Source organism: Tachypleus tridentatus, chromosome 12 (assembly GCF_004210375.1).
Source record: "Tachypleus tridentatus isolate NWPU-2018 chromosome 12, ASM421037v1, whole genome shotgun sequence".
In the NCBI taxonomy this organism is placed as follows: Eukaryota; Metazoa; Arthropoda; class Merostomata; order Xiphosura; family Limulidae; genus Tachypleus; species Tachypleus tridentatus.
The window spans coordinates 74,348,424-74,373,308 of NC_134836.1; the positions used below are offsets into that span (position 1 = coordinate 74,348,424).

General features: G+C 34.4%; 1 long non-coding RNA gene and 1 pseudogene across 2 annotated transcripts in view; one reads left to right on the forward strand and one right to left on the reverse strand.

Annotated features, from left to right (window-relative positions):
* LOC143233623 (5-hydroxytryptamine receptor pseudogene) overlaps positions 1-24,885 on the forward strand; it is a 153,118-nt pseudogene that overhangs the window by 58,042 nt on the left and 70,191 nt on the right. The window lies entirely within an intron of this gene.
* On the reverse strand, positions 7,861-18,549 carry LOC143235378 (uncharacterized). The gene is made up of 3 exons (XR_013019150.1): positions 18,234-18,549; positions 9,849-9,888; positions 7,861-8,177 (listed from the first exon to the last, which is right to left on the reverse strand). It is a non-coding gene; the product is annotated as an uncharacterized LOC143235378 (long non-coding RNA).

A 24,885-nucleotide genomic window follows, 5' to 3' on the forward strand; every position in this document is an offset into this window, starting at 1 on the left:
ACACAAGATGGAGTCTTTAGCTAAGTTCTAAAACACGTGGAAGTGTACAAACGAAATGTTAATCAGTTGTTCATACCACTTTTTTTATTGTTCAGTACTACTGTTTTATTGTTCAATAGCACTTTTTTATTGTTTACTGCCACTGTTTCATTGTTCATTATCAATGTTCTATTGTTTAGTACTACTGTTTCATTATTCAGTATCAATGTTCTACTGTTTAGTACCCCTGTTTTGTTGTTCAATACTACTCCTTTATTGTTTAGTATCAATGTTCTATTGTTTCGTAGCACTGTTTTATTGTTCAGTGCCATTTTGTTGTTCAGTACTACTCTTTTATTGTTTAGTAACGCTGTTTTATTGTTCAGTATCAATGTTCTATTGTTTAGTTTTATTGTTCAGTATCAATGTTCTATTGTCTAGTTTTATTGTTCAGTATCAATGTTCTATTGTTTAGTTTTATTGTTCACTATTAATATTCTATTGTTTAGTCTTATTGTTCACTATCAATGTTCTATTGTTTAGTCTTATTGTTCACTATCAATGTTCTATTGTTTAATACAATTGGTTTATTCTTCAGTGCCATTGTTTTGTTGTTCGATACTACTCTTTTATTGTTTAGTAACACTGTTTTATTGATCAGTACCAACGTTTTGTTGTTCAGAGTTATGAATAAAAATGAACAATGAAACTATTAATAATATATTACCTTAAACGTTATAACAATAATATTATGAAACTGGCTTTAAAACGGATAACAGTGATCTGAACAATCAGGTATAAATCATCTATAAAATATAATTGATCCAAAGTAAATAATTTTGACCATTTGTTTTAATATCAACATACATTATCTTCTCACTCAACATTCGCTTTAATACCAACATATATTATCTTCTCACTCAACAATCACTTTAATATCAGCAAACATTAACTTCTCACTCAACAGTTGTTTTAATATTAACATATCTTAACTTTTATACTGTATGTCTGTTAACTCACTGTTGGTCCACTAAAGGACACCTCGAACAGTTACCGTTTCTTCTGTCACCCAAATGTGGAGACTAGATTTATTTATTTTTCTAATTTTCTTTCATAATTTCATTTCATTTAAAAATGGAAATACTTTTTCCAAAACTTTTGCATTCTTAAAAAATTAAAGTTCATTTTTTCCATACTGCTATTAGTCGTTCGATTACTGAGTCGTTTCATATTTATGTCTACTTAAGTTTCAAAAGTTTACGTGCTGAATCGAGTGGAAATAACTAACATATCTACATCTTATCCTTTTCAGGCACATATACTTTCAAATTATATATTCTATAAAGCAAAGATTACCTTGTTCCGTGCCGTAGTCGAGATAACTCGTCCAAGCCGATCGGTAACATAGTGCCACGGACGAGTTAATTCGTTCTCAATAATATCGAACTTTAACGCGATATGTCAGCACCATACATGCATTTGACCTACTTAAAAACTGTTTCACTTTCGATCCAAAATAGCGTCACGAAAAGTTACAAAATGAAGAAGCATTAGAGTTGTATTTTGAACTTGGTTCGGAGTTTGAAGATAGCAATGGCGATTCAGAAGATTTTTTGAAAAATACGGAAATACAAGGCTCAGATGTTAGCGAAGATTATGATAACTGGCCATCAACCAGCACTGGTAAATGGACGATAACACCAGGGAGTAAACGTAAAATTGCAAGTCGTGGTAAGAACAATTCCAAGAAAAAGTGCTCTAATGAAAATGATTGAAATGCTGAATCCTTTGCTGCTCCAGTTATGAACCCTTTCTTAGGAAGTCATGGTGTCCAGTACGACGATTTGAGCCAAGACTCAAAGCCTTTTCATTGTTTTCAAAAGTTCTTCCCTCCCACAATTGTCAACTATATTGTAACAGAGACCAATAAATATGCAGAAACTATGATGGCCCGCGCTGATTTGAAGGAACATTCTAAAGTAAAATCATGGAAGCTAACGAATGAAAAGGAAATTTATGAATTTATGGGTCTGATAATGCTAATGGACGTAGAAAGAAAACCAACTATTTCCATGTACTTCAGTACTGACCCTTTGCTTGCCAAATCTATTTTTGGTCAGTGCATGTCAAAAAACCGGTTTCTTTTGCTGCTATCGATGCTACACCTTGCTGACAATACCAAGAAAAATATTGTTGACCAACGACAGCACAAGATACAGCCCATTATTGACCATTTACGGGAAAAATTTAGAACCTCATATGTACCAAACGAGCATGTTTGTATTGACGAATCTTTGATACTATGGAAGAGTCGACTGGAATTTCGACAGTACATTCCATCTAAAAGGACTAGGTTTGGAGTCAAAAGTTATGAGCTACGTGAAAGTGTAACAGGCTACGTTTGGGACTTTTTCATCTACACTGGTGCTATTACACAGTACAGCACTAAATAGGGCGGACAGGGCGAACGTGTTGTACGCACATTGATGGAACCATTGTTTGGACAAAATTATAAGCTCTATTTGGATCGTTTTTTTACAAGTCCCACTTTAGCAAAGTCATTGCTTGATCGTGACACCTATTTGTGTGGGATGGTAATGAAAATTCGAATAGGGATGCCGAAATGTTTCACGAATATCCAAAGGGGAAAAATGGAAGTGGCACAAAAAGACTGGAAGGATAAGAGGGACATTTTCATGTTGAGTGCAATACATGACAATACCATGCAAAACACTGGAAAGATCAACCGTGCTACTGGTGTAGCTATTGTAAAACCAAACTGTGTCATTGATTACAATCGTTACATAGGAGGGGTTGACTTATGTGACAGTGTGTTGCATGCTTATCCGAGACTGTCAAGTGGTACAAAAAAGTATTTTTTCACATGATGGATATAGCAGTGTACAATGCTTTGGTAGTTTACAAATCACTGGGAAACAACCTGTTTCTCCTGGAGTTTAAACTCGGTGTCATCCGTTCCTTGATTAAAGATTACAACGCCCAGTGCCCAAAATCCACCGGAGGACGGCCTTCCTTGGAAAACCCCTTTCGCCTCACAGAACGTCACTTCCCAACACTTATTTCTCAAACTGAAAGAAAAAGTACCCCACTAGAAAGGGTAAAGTGTGGTCTAACAAATCCTCGAGGAGGGAAAGCAGATATGAATGTACTGATTCCAAAGTGCTCTTTGTGTTGACCCCTGCTTCAAAACATTTCACACGAAAGTGAATTATTAAATGGGTCATGCACTTCAATACCCAAAATGACATTTTCTGCATTATTGTTTCACGTTTTGTACATATTTCTTCATTTTGTGTACTACTATAAGTTTGACTTAGAGAAAAAATAGTATTTGTTGCTTATTTCCTTTGTTTTAAAAATTACTCAATTTTGCTGAAAAAAACGGCATAGGAGCTGCTGTAGCAGCTGAAATACTTGACAATCAATAGGTTAAAATGTTCATTTTTTAAATAAAACATATCGATCTATAACTAAAATATGTTAAATTTCAACTTTTGATAACCCTTAGGTACCATGAATTGTTAACAACTTATCCTGAAAACTAATGTTGTCTTTGTCTGTCAGAGACTTTCTTTAAAAACATTTAATATTTTAGGCATCTAATAATTAAGAGAAAGGTCTTACGTGTTTTGAAGCTACGTGGCGTCTATGAGTTCATTTAATTATTTGGCTGAAGAAACAATTATTACTCTCATTGTTTAAACCAAATATTTGCAACCGCGGTTTCGTCGTGACTAAATCATTGCATAAATATTTATTTTGGACTTCGAAACTTCAGTAACTTATTTTTAATACACAGAATAAAAGATACTCCTTACAAAATAATTCATTGGTTAGTCGGTTCAAAATATAAAATTGACGTCTGTAGTGTTAATCGTAATAGCCATTCATTCGCTAATTTTCAATTGTTAGTTCATTTGTGAAATGACAGCAAAAAGGAGACATTGTTTTTTTACTTGAACTATACGAACATATCATAATTTATAGTCCCACAGCTTTAGATTTAAATGTTTACGTCCAAAATTAAAATTCGTAATTTAAATTCTAAAATGTCACCCTATATTTTTGTTATTTAATTTGACATTATATCTATTTTCACTTTAACCCTTAATTAAGTCAAATTAAAAGAAATTTATTTTCAAACTCCTTCAACCCGGTTATGAGTTTCCAAGTAAATACCGTCCGCAATACATGGATTTTCATCTAAACAGACCCAAGCCTCATTACAATCAAGCACATTTCTAAACCAACCAGTCAATATCAATCATTACAGACATAAAAACGCACATACACTAATTTCGACCAGTTATATATTGAGTATTACACTAAGCAAATAATAACAGTTGATAAGTGTAATAAATATTGTCATGTGCAAAATAACAAGATAAAAGCAAACTACCTACACACAGATCAATTATAAATATGAAACCAGTAGTTAATACAATTAATATAATATATCGATCTAACTACGTGTATGCCACGTTATAAACAAAAGAAAAGTTAGGATTTGTTCATCATTTCAGTAGGCTAATTGTTAACGACATTTTCGTCCTTTATTGAAATAATATGTAACAAGGTTAGGCCTAGGAGGTCCAGGCTAATCTCGAATCCAAATAAGTTAAAAATGCAACATAATCATAATAATAAGCAATATATGTAAAATATCTGTCTATTAAACATTTTAATCACTATTGTTTATGAAACTAACTTTAGAAATAGTAGAATATAACTTACAGTGGATTCAAAACGTTCACTATCTTTCAACAAAAACTTGCAGTTTTGAAACTGAACCACCGTAAATAAATTCAAAGAAACATTTGTGATTTTCACATCTGCTTCCTTTTATGGAATTCACGTACCACCTGATGTTCCATGCGTAAAAGGTTATATTCCAGGAAAACAGGTGTTAAAATGAAAGCAACAAAAGACCTTCTGGATAGAAATGTAAGCTTATTGTCTTCGAAACATTTGCTTATAGATTTTTTTTTATGACATGCGCATGTATTGTTCGAGGAAGTCTTATAACACAGACGTTTGTTATAGTGAACGATGTGAACATTTCTTATGGTAGACGTGGATATTTGTTATAGTGGATGAGGAGGATGTTCGTTATGATGGACGAGAATATGAATACTTATGGTGGATGTGAACATTTTTTACTGTGGACGTGGATGTTTGTTATAGTGAATAGAAAATTTGTTAATAAATCAGTAATGTAGGGTAAAATAAAGTTGATAACTTTAACACCAAATACTTAATACCATGTTGAACGTCACTCTGTAAAAGGTCATAGTTTGTGCACTTCGACCCACATTTTGCCATTATGTGAAATTGATATTGTCTAGCTTATAAATAAATTATATCTTTAGCTGTTTTTATCAAAGACGATAGAACAAACTGACAAATAGCATAATGCTCTAACCAAGGAAGAAGATAAACCAATTAGGTTAAGATTGCTCTACGTTAGTTGATGATAGATGGTCCTCAATTACAGAAGTTTAACAACAGTTTGAAAGTAACTTGGGAAATAGTATAGGCTGAGAAAGACGCCTGTTGTGAACAGTCAAGGTAGTTTTAGTGACTGTTTCTGCACAAAGTCCAAAAAAAGTATTTGCTAGTTATAAAGAGTTCACAGTCCTTTTCTGGATAACAGTTCAGATTTAGAGATCGCATACTAAAAGACCATCGCAGACACAGAGTACTGTAAAACTGTAACTCTAGGAGACGAAACAGGGTTCCAAATTTACAAAGAATTTGTGTAGAAGAGGCTTTTGAATAAAGAGACCTTGTTGCAATAGAAATGGAGGTTGCAAATCTTATGTAAAGAAACAAAATATCACCATAAAAGGTTTTCTTTAAAACCAGAAGACAGGTTATAAGTTATTCACCTAACTGTTCATTCCAATGCAGAATAGGAGCCCTGATCTATAAAAGACCCTTCAACTTGAAAATCAGTCATTCTTGCCTTCGATATCTATAGAAGGTTAAATCCACCTTGGTTTAAAATACATCCCATTACTTGAGAAAGCTTCCGATAGCACAACTACTTTTCTCTAGAATGTTGAAGAAATTATTATTGACTGCACCCCTGTAGTTAACATGCTAGTAGCAAATAGGTTAAAGACCTTCATGCAGTGTTTTTAAGCTCGTATAAGGAAGATGCAAACTGAGGACGGTGCAAGGACATAACATGGAACAACTACGTTCCCAACAGCTTTACAGAAGAGAAGAATGGAGTCAAAGTTCAGTATCCAGTTGTCTAGCAGTATACCGAAACACTTCATGAACTTTCTTAGGAACACTAATAGCAAGCAGTAGCTTTCCAAATGCTTGCATTCTTGTGTGTGCAACGAATAACGGATCTTAGAGTTGCAAACAACGTTGAATTCCATCCAGTACATCATGATATTTCTTTGATAGTCTTTCCTGAAACTTTCAACCACAAAATGCTAAATACTTTTTAATATTGTAGACACGATTGCAAACAATATCCAGACAACCACGGACCTGTCTGTTAACAGTAACATTCTTGTCTTGACCATTTCACAATTCCACAGGGGTCTAGATAAATTATGTCTGGCATCTGGCTGAAACCAATGCTCATCCCAGGACTGTTTCAATTTACTATATAGCAACCAATCTGAGTTCCATGAAGAGTTCAGCTTCTTCATTCTTTCACCAGATGCAACACTATATCTACCTTCATCAAATACAGCAAGAAATCTACTTTAAAGATTTGGATCTCCTGTCCTGATGTTCAAGCTGGTCATATGTGAGGTCAGGATCTAATATTAAGTCCCGATACCCTTTCCAAACTGGAGATGGAAGATGTCGGGCGGAATTTTGCAGTCCAAGTTGTCAAATCTCGATTTCGGAGAACTTGTTAAGTGAAGGTGCAAAATATCATGCATGTCGAGAAAAATATTCTTGCCCAACTCGTTTGTACAATACATATCATAAACATTGTTTCTAGGCTTTGACCAAGATAAAAGTGAGTGAAGTGGGCGGAAACTCGGTGATTTTTACGTTTGGCGTATATAATACGAGTTTTTTTTTAGTGTAGCTACGATACTGTCATGGATCCCCCCCTCCCAACGAATAAAATACGTTAAATTAAAGGAATAAAGCCAACGTCCAACAGTAAACAATAAAGATTTGAAATGAGCTTGCCCTCAGCCTTACAATATTTTATCTTTATGCAGTAAAATTACAACAAAATTTATTGTATTTTGAGACTGATAATGGTATAATTTTAAATCTTTATTATTTACTGTTAAAAAAGTCAATACAACTGAGTGGGCCTGGCATGGCCAGGTGGTTAAGGTGCTCGATTCGTAATCTGAGGGTTGCGGGTTCGAATCCCCGTCTCACCAAACATGCTCACCCTTTCAGGGGGCGCTATAATGTAACGATCAATCCCACTATTCGTTGGGAAAAGAGTAGCCTAAGAGTTGACGGTAGGTGGTGATGACTAGCTGCCTTCACTCTAGTCTTACACTGCTAAATTAGGGAAGGCTAGCGTAAATAGCCCTCGTGTAGCTTTGCGCGAAATTAAAAAAAAGAAACAAACCACAGTGTGAAAACAGATACCTTTCCAATCTAAAGAGCACTGGGAAAAGTTATAAAATAAGTTACTGAAATATGAAAATTAAACATTTTCCTTTTGTTTACCTACCTCCTTCTTATAATAGAAACTCGACTTTTTTACTTTCAAAAACCCCTGTGAATCCTCATTCCACAGACTGAAAATCACGGAAGTATTTGAATTAAGTGAAAAAAAATTGTTGTGTAAAAAAAAGATATTTCTTTTTGTCTATTTCATATAGAAAATGTGGTGAATAAAATAAATAGTTATTATACTACAGCTAACTCTTATATGCGAATACAAATACTTCCTTTTATTAATATAGTATAATCGACCTCACACACAAACCTTAGACTTTAAAATAAATCGCTAGGAAGTATATAGTGAACTGTGAGAGAATACATACCGAATCTCGCAACGATATATCTGTCACCCTCCAACGTAAACAGTTGTGGTGGATTGCAAAACATTAATGACAACAAACTCTGCCGCGATCGTTTTCATTCCCACTTAAACAACCAATAACAAGCAATTACAGCAGAGCTCATTACAGTGCGAAGTTCAAAGTGCATTTCCCAGCAAATACGTGTAGCTAGATTTGTAGTAATGAAAAAAAGAATACATAAAAACAGGTAATCATAAAAAACTCATTATCCTGCGTTTATATGCAGAAATATTCACAACAGTAGACTTTATAAACAATAACTATTAAACTGTAAGCTGAAAAAATAGTTTAAGCGTTAAATAAATTAGTTATTCACCCTAACTCTAATGACATACATAAAAGTTATTCACCCTAACTCTAATGACATACATAAAATTACACTTCATCAACTTGATTTAGTTCACATTATAAGAGTTTTTGTTCGTGTAATTTGACAGTATAAATAACGACTCAACCTCTCCTCTACATATTGGTATCTCAGACAGCCTAATGCCACTTGGTATTAGACGAAAAGTCTTGTCAGCTCTGTAAATAGGAGCTGGAACGTGTTCTTCAGTCTGTCACGAAAATTTCACACTTTCATATGGTCTTTCACTCCAACATTCGGTTATAAAATAAATACACATATTTGTTTTTTATAACGGAAGTTCTCACATTCTTTTGGGTTTATTTGAAGTAAAAGACAAAACTAAACAATGGGCAATCTGTACACCGTTCACCACGGGTATCGAAACCCGGTTTCTAACACTGTAAATCCACTGGGGGGGGGAGTATGTGCGTGTTTCTTAAAGCAGAGCCACATCGGGCAATTTACTCTCTTTGTCGACCGAGGGCAATCTAACCTTTGATTTTAGCATTATAAATTCAAAGATTTACCGCTGTTCCACCGGGGTACTTCTTCCAATGAATACGACGTCAAAAACGGGTTCAACTTAAAAATGGGCTCTACTTATGTCAAGCTTCAACTCATAACTTCTGTTTTTAGTTATTGTAACTGATTTCCTCTTAATTTAATGACCAAAATTTATTTACATGTAAAAAACTAGCATTAAGTTTAAACTAGCACTTGTTTCATCTCGTTCTACCGTCTTCAACTGACAAACAAAAAGAGAAATTGTGAGATTTTGCTTTAATTTAACATACTTCTAAAATATCTCTTTTGTGAGATTTAGCACTATCAGGTAGCTATTTCTCACAAATCCTTCGTGGTTTCCTAATTTCTTAACCATATCCACAAATTTTCTACATCTCTGTAAGTACAAATCTTTTCTAGCAGTTATCGTTGATTTGTTTGTTTGTTATGAAGTGAAGAATAAAGCAACACAACGGGCTATTCGTGCTCTGCCATTCACTGGTATTGAAACCCGCATTCTAACGTTGTAAGTCCACAAACATGCCGTTGTTCCACTGCAGGGGGGGTAATTATCGTTGGCTTTCTTCTTTATGTGTGTGTTTACGTTTACTATGCTTAATCTGCTCTATTATACTCATCTTGAATCAAAACATTTTACTGTTAAAAACGTCCCATATGTGTCCTATATCGCCTATTAGGTTATTCTAATTCACTGGTTGTAAACGTTATTTCATGGCCTCAGGATAGCCCTGAGAATTTAGAACTAAAATACAACTTAACAACATAATGGCAGCAGCTTTTACAGTGGGCAACTTCTGAATTTAATAATTACAACGCTTAGCCCCCCCATGTTTGTCTCTGAACCTCTGAAAGAATTTAGTATACCTTTGTGAACGCTGTCTTTACCTACTAACGACTCGATACTGCTGGTAGGAATATCGTAATTAATCAAAATCAGAACTTACCTGTTGTGAAAGTTGCTCTTATTGTATTTCGGAGCTGATACTAAAAATAAAAATTTATTTTATTATTATCTCAAAGTGGATTGGAACATCAAACGTTATCAGGTATTCTCACCACTCCATCGTTAGTGGTTAACAATGAATCTGAACTGACAGCCACTCCGATTAGCCATTTGGTATAGGAAACATTTAATCACTTTAAGAACTCTTTCTGATCTGACATGATCAAGTAGTTAGGAGCACTCGACCCGAAATATCCTCATCACACCAAACATGCTTGCCCCTTTCAGTCGTGGGGACGTTATAATGTGACAGTCAATATCACTATTCGTTGGTAAAAGAGTAGCCCAACAGTTGATTGTGAGTGGTGATGACCAGATACCTTCCCTCTAGTCTTACACTACTAAATTAGGGATGGCTAGCACAGATATCCCTCATGTAGCTTTGTGCGAAATTAAAAAAAAACAAAAACAAACACTTTCTTCCTTCCCACCAATTTCCATACAATCCCAATTAGTGAGACTAAAATTAGAGTATCCCATAAATATTATACTGGTATGATTATCATCCATATTTTAGCATCGACACTTCTTACTGGCAAAATCATTGTTATCAAATGGTTTATAACAATCGCAAATTAATCTCCATCTGCTGTTGAAATATCTTATTCTAACACATATATATGCAACTCTTTTATGTCATTTCTTATAAAACAGCCAGCCTACCATCCACTTTCAAATATTCCATTACTACTAAATAACTTTTTATTAACATTTTAATCAATTCCAACTGTCAATATTCTCCAAATACAGTCGAGCTTCGGAAATTCTCACATTTTTATAGTTTTTAGCTTGCGTCTAGAACGCATTCATTTTTTTCATGCCACTATTAACGCTGGAATAATAGGAACTAAGTTCACCTTTAAGCCTGACAAACTAATCATGAAAACTGTTACATACCGTCTGCTCTAAGCCTCTTTCCAATCTTCTCCGTACTTTAGCCATCCTGTTTATTTATTTATTCCAAATCTTTCTTACAACTACAGAAGTTTAAAGTAGATTTAATAAACGTTTTCAAAGATTATATATATAAATATATACGCTATCAAACCTATATAAGTGAATTTTATCTCTTGACATATAATTCGACGTAACCCTGAGGACTATTCCTGTTGCTCTCAATATTTTCTTGATCATCTTTGGTTGAAGGCTTGGATCCTCCTTAACACTTAATATATAAGCCCATATAAGCCCAGAGGGCACTTCTAAAAGGGCAACACTTCCACTTTCAACCCTAAATATCTGAAAAATGTAACGGTTAATCCTACTACTCACTGGTAAAAGAAAAGCCAAAGAGTTGGCAGTGGGTGGTGATGACTAGCTGCCTTTCCTCTGGTCTTACAGTGCTAAATTCGGGGCGGATAGTGCAGATAGCCCTCGTGTAGTGTTACGCAAAATTCAAACCAAACCAATTAAAGTTAGGCTTAACAGTCTTAGTGTATTATCGGGGTAAACAATTTAAGTCGTACTGCAGCTACAACATACAAAAGCTAAAAGCGAACAATATGTCTTAATGTGATTGAAACAAACAACAAATCAACCACATCAAACTTCTAATTAGAGTTTTAGAAAAATTATATGCTTCATAGCTAAAAGTGTAATTTATCTGTTACTAAAGTTCTAAAAGTTTAAAGTCCTAATATCGCAGGCTGTATGTAGTTTATAGTGGAAACACACTCATTTATAATATTCATTCATTATTTTGACGAAACTATAGCATATTTCTCATTTACAGAACACTACAATGCACAAAGAATAAGTGACCTACACGACGGAAATGTATCTAAAAAGGATAACTGGCTAGAGTGGTACGCCTGAGACTTTTGCAGAACAAAGCCAGATTGTCACCATAATGTATTAGCGTCTGTCTGTTTTATAAGTCCTTCTCTCTTAACCCTGAAGCTGGCTGAATATCAACATTTTCCTGATTTTTTATTTACCACTTATTACTGTAAGAGGCTTCAGTGTTTTTACATGGAAAATGAAAACTTTCACGTGAAACAGCATATTACTCAATATGATGCAGCCTGTGATTGGTGTGATAACATGAAGGTAATTTCAACATTAATATATACGTAGGTAAAAGAAAATGAAAATGTCATGTATACAACTATAGCTGCCCAGAAGCGCCATAAAGTGAAATTTATAACTTCACACTTTAAACCAACACTCAAACAGAATAGTAAAACAATACATATCTGAAATTACCACAACCTCTCCTTACTGTTGTTTGTTAGATAGACAAATAAAGGCTTTACATTTACATTTTTATATCTACATATTTACTGAAACTATCACTAGCTGTACTTACTGTTGTTTGTTAGATAGACAAATAAAAACTTTACATTTACATTTTTATATCTACATATTTACTGAAACTATCACTAGCTGTACTTACTGTTGTTTGTTAGATAGACAAATAAAAACTTTACATGTTCATCTTTATATCTACATATTTACTGAAACTATCACTAGCTGTACTTACTGTTGTTTGTTAGATAGACAAATAAAAACTTTACATTTACATTTTTATATCTACATATTTACTGAAACTATCACTAGCTGTACTTACTGTTGTTTGTTAGATAAACAAATAAAAACTTTACATTTACATTTCTATACCTACATATTTACTGAAACTATCACTAGCTGTACTTACTGTTGTTTGTTAGATAGACAAATAAAAACTTTACATTTACATTTTTATATCTACATATTTACTGAAACTATCACTAGCTGTACTTTTGTTTGTTAGATAGACAAATAAAAACTTTACATTTACATTTTTATCTCTACATATTTACTGAAACTATCACTAGCTGTACTTACTGTTGTTTGTTAGATAGACAAATAAAAACTTTACATTTACATTTCTATCTCTACATATTTACTGAAACTATCACTAGCTGTACTTACTGTTGTTTGTTAGATAGACAAATAAAAACTTTACATGTTCATCTTTATATCTACATATTTACTGAAACTATCACTAGCTGTACTTACTGTTGTTTGTTAGATAAACAAATAAAAACTTTACATTTACATTTTTATATCTACATATTTACTGAAACTATCACTAGCTGTACTTACTGTTGTTTGTTAGATAGACAAATAAAAACCTTACATTTACATTTTTATATCTACGTATTTACTGAAACTATCACACCCACTTACTGTTGTTTGTTAGATAGACAAATAAAGACTTTACATGTTCATCTTTATATCTACATATTTACTGAAACTATCACTAGCTGTACTTACTGTTGTTTGTTAGATAGACAAATAAAAACTTTACATTTACATTTTTATCTCTACATATTTACTGAAACTATCACACGCACTTACTGTTGTTTGTTAGATAGACAAATAAAAACTTTACATTTACATTTCTATCTCTACATATTTACTGAAACTATCACTAGCTGTACTTACTGTTGTTTGTTAGATAGACAAATAAAAACTTTACATGTTCATCTTTATATCTACATATTTACTGAAACTATCACTAGCTGTACTTACTGTTGTTTGTTAGATAGACAAATAAAAACTTTACATGTTCATCTTTATATCTACATATTTACTGAAACTATCACTAGCTGTACTTACTGTTGTTTGTTAGATAGACAAATAAAAACTTTACATTTACATTTTTATCACTACATATTTACTGAAACTATCACTAGCTGTACTTACTGTTGTTTGTTAGATAGACAAATAAAAACTTTACATTTACATTTTTATCTCTACATATTTACTGAAACTATCACTAGCTGTACTTACTGTTGTTTGTTAGATAGACAAATAAAAACTTTACATTTACATTTTTATCTCTACATATTTACTGAAACTATCACTAGCTGTACTTACTGTTGTTTGTTAGATAGACAAATAAAGACTTTACATGTTCATCTTTATATCTACATATTTACTGAAACTATCACTCGCTGTACTTACTGTTGTTTGTTAGATAGACAAATAAAAACTTTACATTTACATTTTAATCTCTACATATTTACTGAAACTATCACTAGCTGTACTTACTGTTGTTTGTTAGATAGATAAATAAAAACTTTACATCCAGCGTGTTCACCCAAACTGAACCTCATTGAAAATGTTTGGGGGTGGATGGCAAGAGAAGTCTATAGAAATGGACGTCAATTCCAAACAGTGTATGATCTTTGTGAAGCCATCTTCACCACTTGGAATAGCATTCCAGCCAGCCTTCTGCAAACACTTATATTGACCATGCCAAAGTGAATGTTCGCAGTTATTCGCAATGACGACCGTGCAACTCACTACTGAGACCTCTTGTTGGGCATTTCCTACCCTGTTTAGGACTTCTTTTTGGTATGGTCTTAAAGTTTTGACCAGCTCCTATTTAGACTTTTTTCATAATATTCACATTTTCCCTATTAAATGCTAAAAAAGGTTTTTATTATTTTCCCTTTTCTTATTTTCATCTTTCGAAGCTCTACTCAAATAAGTGGTTGAGTCTAATAACGCAAAATGCATATTTTTTCTTTATGTTCATTGGCCTTAAGATTTTGGCCAGCAGTGTATTTACTGAAACTATCATTTTTTTTACATTCATGCAAACTCTTCAATTACTTGCAATAAAATGAAATGTGAGTTTGGAAAATTCGATTAATTTTAATAAAACAGGACGAGCGTTTTTTGTTTAGTTGACTTATCGTTGAATTATAAATTTTTAGCTTACCTTTTCTCGGTAATACGTCAAACCACGTCAGAAACGAACATATTATGTAGAAAAACGAAAACTAATTTCCGAAACGAATTTCCTCGAACATTGTAGTTACTCAGAGTTTCTAACAATTTATGAAATGTAGAGCACGAGATAGGAAGAAATTACATGATATGATATAAAAACGCAGTTAAAGGGAAGGAAGCAATATTTTACGAGCTCGATATCTTTTAAGAAGGTCACCTATTGGAGTAATTGTTGTGACAAGCTCCGCAGGAAAACAAACGTTTGCTTATTTGTTTGTTTGTTTTGAATTTCGCGCAAAGCAACACGAGAGCTATCTGCGTTAGTCGTCCCTAATTTAGCAGCGTAAGAGTAGAGGGAACGAACTAGTCATCACCACCCACTGCCAACTCTTGGGCTAATCTTTCACCAAGGAATGGTGGGATTGACCGTACATTATAACGCCCCCACGGCAGAAAGGGTGAGCATGTTTGATGTGACAGGGATTCGAACCCGCGACCCTCAGATTACGACTCGAATGCCTTAACCACTTGGCCATGCAAGGCCCAAACATATGCAACAAGCTACTTGTTTTATAAGGTTCCATCAACACCGAGAGACAGAGTTGTGAGGACAACTCAAGGCATGAATCCTATATTTAATCACTTTGTCGTGTTCAAATTCAATTAACCCGCTCCTAACGAGGAAACAAGATTAAAAAATTAAGAACAAAACATACATGCATATATATATGTAATATACATATATTATAACCATAATTTTTAAGCCACAAACAAAGCACATTAAAATTAAACTAAATACGCTGCATATTTTAAAGAGATCATAGGATACAAACTACAACGCGGGATTATAAATTATTACTAATTATTTTTAGTTAAAAATAAGGTCAGTTAAGAACTTTGCACTACTTTATGCGGATGTACACCTTGAGCCGCATATAAAAGCAAGACGGTCACAGTAAACTATCACTTTATTGATGTCGTGTTAATTACTGTCCCTACCATATTGGGGGTAGAAATGCTAACTTCAAGAGGTAAGTTTTATCTTACTTATCCCCAAATGGCAGTACCTTATTTTTTATTTTTGTTCATTATTTATGTTAATCTTTTTATTTTTCTTATTTTAACTTGTGAGAGCAGTCACCTTCCCACAACTGTCTGCAGGCAGTGAAGGGTGATAGAGATGTGGGACGTTGTGAGTTTCAGCACCCACATCTCGCTCTCCTATTTTCTAAATTTCTAATTTCCTTTTGTGAGACTAACAAAATGGAGGGTAAGACTGATAGACAGTGTATCCCCCCCGCAATGTGGGTCCTACTTCTTTAATCACCTCCAAAACTTAGGATACATTTTATAATCTCATGTTGCCCCTCGTACCATAGGATCTTTTTAAAAATGCGCAGCGTATTTTGTTTAATTTTAATGTATTTTGTTTATGGCTTAAGAATTACGGTTACAATTATTCAAATGTTGGGATATGCTGTTTTTAACGCAGTCCTTCCTCATGATTTTGTTCACTTATTTGGCTGTAAGTATTTAATTTCACTAAAATATATGTGTATATGCACGTCCTTTTCCGAGAAAGTCAAGCACTCTTCACTCTTTCTTGGGTTTCAATAATACACTATTGTCATTTCAAGAGTAAAATTATATTTGATTAAAACAAAAAATGATTTTTAAGGAGTTTTTGTTGCTGTTGTTAAGAACAGAGATACACAATGGTTTATTTGAATTCTGTTCATCGCAACCATCGGAAACAAAATTCCATCGTTATAAATTCTCAGATTTCAGCTGAGCTCCCGGTATGTGTGTGAGCTTATTCATGATTTGATGACATCAACCATGAGTTTATATGTGACTTGATAGTTTCAGTCATATGTTTATTCGTAAGTTAATAGAATCAATCACGAATTTATTCGAAACTTGATATACTACGAATTTATACGAGACTTGATAAAACGAATCGCGAGTTTATTTTTGACATTATGAAAATTTAATACATTTGTTTGTTTGTTTGTTTGTTTTGAATTTCGCGCAAAGCTAATCGAGGGTTATCTGCACTAGCCGTCCCTAATTTAGCAGTGTAAGACTAGTTGGAAGGCAGCTAGTCATCACCACCCACCGCCAACTCTCGGGCTACTCTTTTACCAAGGAATAGTGGGATTGACCGTCATATTATAACGCCCTCACGACTGAAAGGGCGAGCATGTTTGGTGTGACAGGGATTCGAGCCCGCGACCCTCATATAACGAATCGAGTGCCTTAACCACCTGACCATGCCGGGCCCTGTTTGTTTGAAGTTTAGCAGAAAGCTACACAATGGGCTATTATTGTTTTGCCCACCACGGTTATCGAAAACCAGTTTCTAGCGTTCTGAGTCCGCAGAATACCGTTTGCCACTAAGAAGCTTCGCGTTAATGTATCAAAACGTAAAAAAATGTCAAAGGTATTCGCAAACTTCAAGGGAGATAAATAATAGAGAGAATGGCAAGTGTTTTGACGAACTAGGAATTACCACATCTTGTTTATTTTCTAGGAATGGACAGACAAAATAAATGATATCAAATACAACAATTACAGCTTTTATGATACAGTCTTTTCTTTTCTAACTTCTTCAGAATATTGTATAAGTCGGTGAAGATTTTGTATTCATTGTAGGTTTATTTAAGCTGCAGTCATTCATAAGTAACTGTGAGCTCCCCGAGCCACTGGGAAGGGGAGGACTGTAAAAGTTTGGGGCAATAAAAACGGGTTTCCAATGCCCGTAGTGAGCATAGCAGAAATAGCCCACTGTGCTTCATGACAAATGGATATAAAATGTGAGATTAAATGACTTTCACATTCCCTGCAATAAAAACCTAAAATAAATATATCACTTAAGTCTTAAAATGTTATTTTATTTTGCTCTTTACAGTGATACACTTTACACCACTAGTTCTGTGTTCGGTGTTGAGTCTTTGTTTATCAAACCACAGAAACAAAACAAAAATTATATACCATGGATAGATGACACCTGTTTTCCTGGTACTCTGTTTGGTGTTGAGTCCTGGTTTATCACACCATAGTAACAAAACATAAAAATTACGTACCATGGATAGATGACACCTCTTTCTCTGGTGCTATGTTTGATGTTGAGACTTGGTTATCACATTACAGCAATAAAACATAAAATTTATATACTGTAGATGGATTACAGCTTTTTATTTTCTTCTGGTTTTCTTGCATACAGGGTCAGTAGAAGGCAAGTGGGTAAAAAGTTTCTTATAGCTTATCTATCATAGTGTTGGTTCGACCAGTTAACAAAATAAAATATTGTTCTTTCTGTATATTCATTATAAATATTAGATCAATATTTTTGTTACCTGTTTATCACCAGCAATTGTGCACTGTTCATATCTAATATATATTAATGAGTTATATTTGATTATTTTTTTATGAAATCTAGTTCTGAGCCAACCGCCCTACAAAATTTGTCCCAAGCCATCAAATGCGAAATCCAGCCCTACCTGCCTGAGAATAATCTATAATAAGATTGAGTGTGTTACTTGTGTACCTCCGTAGTTTAAATTAGTTACAAAAAAACCTTCTAAAATATTGTACTTACTATACATCACCAAATTATTTTTCCATGCTTTACGACTTGTCTGCTTGACGTATCCACAAGCATTTAGGCCTAGCATAGCAATGTGGTTACGACGGTCGACTGGCACTCTACGGGCTCAAATCCTCGTTACAGCAAACTTGCTTGCCCTTTTAGCCGAAGAGGCGTTATAATGGACAATTATTCTTACTATTATTTGGTTAAATAACAGCCCAAATGTTGATAGTCGGTAGTGATCACTAACTACTTTCTCTCTAATCTTACACTTCTAATTAGGGACGGCTAGCGTACATAGCCCTCGTGTAGCTTTGCGCGAAACTAAAATCAAACTCGACCATAAACATGTTTTGGTCATTAGAAAATAAGAAAAACTTTAATTTAAATTTTGTCAACGGTTAGAGAACAGAAACTGTGCAGCTTTCTTTAGCTTATAAATGCAAATATATCGGTAAATTCTCTGAAACCTCTTATTTCAAATTATGTCTTGTTCTATTTATTTTATTCACTACGTCAGCATCATGTACCTCGTTTTCGCTTATAATTAAAGCTCTATCTGTCGCCAGTTTGTGTCTGGTATAATTTTGGTCAATGCTCTTTTAAATTTCTACCATATTCACTGTGCTGCTTGCACCTTCCACATCTCCCTCTCTTTTTAATATTTTTTTAATGTCTCGATTAAATCAGTATTGTTTGTTTTCGTAATTTATGGATGGCAACAGTTTGTATTGTTGCTAGGTTACAGATTAGAATTGTTCTATTGTTGTTGATACTGTATAAATCCTACCATACGAAGACGGCCAGAAGTACGAAACCTCGTGTAACACATTTTTATTTAAAGTAAGAGAATGAAACGGTTCAAAAACAAAACAGTTGTTGTTTTGTTTCCAACGTTTCTACTTATTTGATCCACGTTAATTAACATACCGTAAATAGTGTAAACCAACATAACTGGTTACCAGAAACTTTCTTTGATTTGATTCTACTTTTTAACAAACTATGAACACCGTTAGTATTAAACGACACAGTAAATACAAGTTTGTTTATAACTGTTTACTTATCCTACTCATTCCTAATGGGCTTGGTCAGGTTATTAGAGCGCTCGACTCGTTCTTTGAGGGTCGCGGGTTCATAATTCTTGTCACACCATACGTGCTCGCCCTTTCAGCTGCTGGTTTCTTTGTTTGTTTGGTTTTAATTTTGCGCAAAGCTACACAAGGGTTATCTGCACTAGCCATCCCTAATTTAGCAGTGTAAGACTAGAGGGAAGGCACCTAGTCATCACTACTCACCGCCAGCTCTTGGGCTGCTCTTTTACCATCGATCTCTTAATCCGAAGGTCGCAGGTTCGAATCCCGTCACACGAAACATGATGGCCCTTTCAGCCGTAGGGGCGTTATAATGCGACGGTTAATCCAACTATTCGTTGGTAAAAGAATAGCCCAATAGTTGGCGGTAGGTGGTGATGGTTAGCTGCCTTTCCTCTAGTCTTACACTACTAAATTAGGGACGGCGAGCGCAGATAGCCCTTGTACAGCTTTGCGTGAAATTCAAAACAAACAAACAGTACTGCGCAAAAGTGTTAGAACAAAAAAATATTTTGTCATTCTTTCCATTTTATTGGGCTCACTCTTCCATTCCATCACAAAATCTAAATTTCATCACTATGGTAATGTTTTACGCCCCCTCCCCCAAAAAACTTCGAGAATTGTCAGTAGAGCAAGAGTTCGCATAAAAGCTTTACGTTATGTTGGTTGGAATTTCAACAAATTGCTGTAGACTTGAAACGCTTCCCAAACACTGTCAAGTACACCTTAGATCGTGAGATCGAGACCGGTAAATTTGAAATTAAGAAAGGAAGTGATAGAAAACCTACACTCAATGATAGTGATGTTAAGATAAACAATTGTGTGCTATTTGACAGAAAAGTGTCTAAATCTGCAGTATGAAGAAGACTGAAAGAGAATAGAACATTTGGTCGCGTAGCAGTTTAAAAACCTTCGCTTCGATCTCCAAATATTATCAAGCATCTAAAATTTGTTTAAAAACTACAAAACTGGACTGTTGATGATTGGAAAAGGGTCTTATGGACGGATAAGTCCACGTTTAAAATATTTGGTTCAAAATGTAGGTTGCACGTCCGGAGGGAGAAAGGTGTAAGATACTTATCTCAATGCATAGCACCTACCATGAAGCATGGGGGAGGAGGTCTGATGGTTTGGGGTGCTTTTCTGCTGAGACGACAGAAGATATTTGCAAAATAAATCGAATAACGGACCAGTACAAATGCCATCGAATACTGATCCATCATGGAATACCAGTGGTTTGTGTATTATTGGTAAAGGATTCTACTACCAAGATGATAATGACCCTAAACACTAATCCAATCTATGTAAAAATTACTTTGCTGAGAAAGAAGCTGTTGGTGTAATTCAAGTGATACAACGTTCCTCCACAGAACTCCTTTCTCAACCCAGTTGAGCAGCTCTGGGATTTGATAGACCAAAAACATAACAAATAAAAAGCTACTTTCAAAAAAAAAACTTTGTGAAAGTGTGAAATACTGTCTTTAGTTATTAAAGCAAAAAGGGGGCACACAAAATATTAACTGTTTATTGAACTCAAGCACTTCTACTGAGTTTCTGTTGTACTAAATGTGAATATCAATAAAATATTAATGTTTCGCTTGTGATTTACATTTCATTGTTATTTGAAAGTAGTCTAAAATCTGATTTTTGGCTTTGTCCTAAAGTTTTACACAGTACTGTATTACTGTATAACAATACTTCTAGATATTATTAGTTCTCTAATCACTTGTTCAGACGAATATATTATTTACAACTATTTAATCATTTCACATTGGTTACAGATCCCAAATCAGAGTTCCTGATTATCTTATGTCTTCAGACCTCTTGTCTTTGCAGTGTTGGATCGCTGGATTTGTGGGAATTTTGACTGGCATGTTACTAACGATGTAAGAAACGTGTACGCAATATATTTAAATGCTACAGACTATAATGATAAAACTTTAAAAAATCAAATACATTTTTTTTCAGGAATAGGTTTAAGGCTGTTGGTTTAGGATAATATTATTCTCTAAGTTGTCCTAGTATTAGCTGTTAGGTTGTTTGAGTTTACTTACTGATTGTAAGAACTTTTTTATAACATACATCTTTGACACTAAGAAAAAAATCCGAATAAAAAAGCGACTACAGCATTTCTATTCTTGATGCTATAATTACAACAGTAGAGAGAGTTTAACCGTTATAATCTGTATGTTCCAGAATGACTACACCAGTAATCAAAATGTCGTACCTATTTTTTTCAATATTTTTTCCTTACTGTAAAACCTATAGCTTGTAAAAACAAAATTCATTGTCGAAGAAATGACAGTTAAGATATAAAAGAGAAAACTTAAAAACATCAAATTAAAGTTTAATCTTATAGTGGTGAAAGATTTGTTATCACACAATCATGCTTCGCCAATATTGACGTCAAACACTATCAGATTTATTTTAGATAATTCATATGAATAGTGTTTCGACCGAGTGTTTGTGTCTTGTAAGCCCGGTCTGTCTGATGAGCTTTTAAATGAACCGAACAGCTTGTATGAGTATTAAAACTTATACTAACAGAGCAGAGAACAACGTTTCGACCTTCCTAGATCATCTTCAGATTAACAAAAGGAAGGTCGAAACGTTCGTTTTCTCTGCTCTATTAGAAAAGTGTTAAAACCCGTATCAGCCATTTTGAGATACATACATATACTATTGTTGATATACCATTTCGGGCAATTCATTTCTTTAGATGTACCAAGTGTACATTCGGCTTCCACATGTCCTATTCAGATTTATGTAGCATCCCATTGCATACAAAAATATTTCTTTCGATATATCAAAAAAAACTAAAGTAAATTCAGCAAAACTGTGGCACGTCCCTGACACAAGATATAAACTTACATATTCAAGTTGGATACTTTCTCACTGATAAACAAGACGTGTGAAACATGTAAACTTCAAAATTAGATATTATACTATGAGACAGGTGACTCTTGCATAAGACCTCGACATAAAATTTAAAATCCTGTGCTATTACAATTTACAGTTTTTACAGTAAGTGACATGATTTTTAGAACAAGTAGAAAGTTTCGATCAATGATGCGATCATTACCAAGTACACAAGTTTTTAGAGTACCGAATGTTTTAGTGTTTAAATTAACATTCAAAATCCAACAATGTATTTATATCTGCTAGACATGCGCAAAAGTTTTTACAAGTAATGACCTTTGTAGGAAAGATGTTTGTTTGGAATTTCGCGCAAAGCTACTCGAGGGCTATCTGTGCTAGTCGTCCCTAATTTAGCAGTGTAAGACTAGAGGGAAGGCAGCTAGTCATCACCACCCATCGCCAACTCTTGGGCTACTCTTTTTACCAACGAATAGTGGGATTCACCGTCACATTATAACGCCCCCACGGCTGAAAGGGCGAGCATGTTTGGTGCGACCGGGCTTGGAACCCGCGACCCTCGGATTACGAGTCGAACGCCTTAACACGCTTGGCCATGCCGGGCCAGGAAAGAAGTTCAAAGCTGGTCGTAAACTGAAAATGCTGAAACTGGTTCATTTTTAATGACAAACAAGATGTCGATATTTGAAGAAATTATTATACAAATAAAACAAGAAGTTTGGATTTGTTTGTGATATAGAACTGTTACATCTTTTACAGCGTAGACTTTCATTTAGTCTAAATTCATTGTTTTTCTTTTTTTCTCCTTGCTAGTTTTTGCACCCGTGCTTTTTGTAAAGTAAGTAAAATTCAGTTTCACTTCTCTGTGTTGTTAATACTAATGGTTTGTTTAGCTGAGGTTCGTATTTATTTTATTTCATTTAATCCATTCGTAAAAACGATCTGTATGTTTAATTCCCGTAATTTTTAGGTTAACAATTCCAAATTGAATTTTGTTTGTTGTCAAGCGTACAGTTATACAATTGACTACCTGTGCTGTGCTCACTACAGGTATCAAAACTTGATTTTTAACGTTATAAGTAACCAGACTTACTGCTGAGTCGCTGGTTGTCTACATCTTACAACCTGTCTTGTTTTTCCTTTTTTCTAATCTACTCTAAATTTAAACATATTTTAACTAAGTCATTTATATACAGACTTTATAAGGTTATACGACTCATTTTTACGAGGTAGATGGAACATCAGAGTACAATGTTCTCTGAAGGATTCGCTTCTCTGTTTCTATTTTGACTTTTCTAATTTTCTTCCACCGGTTAGTTCGTTTCGCTTGGATGGTTAAAATTCCAGCACGATGAAACACAGAGCAGAATCGTGGACGATGTGGAAGAAGAGGTTCTCAAATGGTCAGCAGCTGTTTAATGCGGGATAAAAGAAATAACATCGCTAGTATGTTATACTGTTGAGCATAGCTCTGGAGAGACTGTTCAGTCACACAGCCCAGAAAGATTGTTCTTTTCAGGCACATAGCCCAAAAGTTGTTCAGGTCAGTCATAGAGTCCAGAAATATTATTCAGTTCAGTCAAACAGTCCAAAACTTTTGTTCAACTGAGATACACAGTTTAAAGAGATTAATCTCGTCAGACACAAAGCTCAGAAAGATGGCTCGGCTCAGTCACAAGACCCAAAAATTGTTCAGAACACCCAAACAGTCCATAGAGACTGTATGATGTCAGTTACCGGTTTGTCAGATGTCATTTTCAATAGTCCTACACTCCACCTCCTATGTAGATGGAGTGATGTATCTCATTAGGTCACACAATCCTGACAACTAGACATACTATTTAATAGACAGAGCAGGAGCCGTCTGTTCAAGTTTCAACATTCGCAAACTCTTTTCATTTGACCAACAACAGTCACGGAGTCTCACACTTCACGGTGAACTGCAGATACTTAACTGGACGTTTGGTCAACAAATGTGGGACAGATGGCAGGGCGATTAACATGTAACCCCAATTTTAAGTTGATAGACTATGAAGGAAACCAAACTAGTTAAAAGCGCTCCCCCTCCTCGCCAAATTTTTTTTTTCTGACCAAATAGTGGGATTTAACTGCCACTCTTATAGCGTACCCGTGGCAATGGAGCGCGAACCATGAACCTTCTTATTCATATTCTAACCCATTAATATGGAAGAAGCGCTGTTTGACTGTAATATTTATTTATCTTTGCATCTTTCTTGCAGCCGTGTTTTTATTATTATTTTTAATTTTATTTTGTTACAGCTTTCTGATGATCTTATCAAAACCTCATGGAATCTTTCCGTGACTTCGGTCACGTTATTCGTATTTGACGATTCTCTGTTATATCTATACATTTTGGGAAACGTATTTCTCTTAACCATCTTATGTACTGTATAAAGTTATCAAACTTACTTTCGTCTTAAAAAAAACAACAAAAAAAACAGCGCTCATGAATTCAAATTTAGTTTTGGTTTATAGCAAGTATAGCTGCTTTAAACGCGGCAGAAACATCAACAAAGGTCATCGAGTTTCATCCAGGAGAATTTGTATTTATGATGAAGTCCCTTTGTTTGCTTGTTTAGAATTAAGGACATAAATAAACAATCAGCTCTCTGTGCTCTGTCCACCACGGGTATCGAAAGCCGGTTATTAGCGATGTGAATCCGTAGACATGC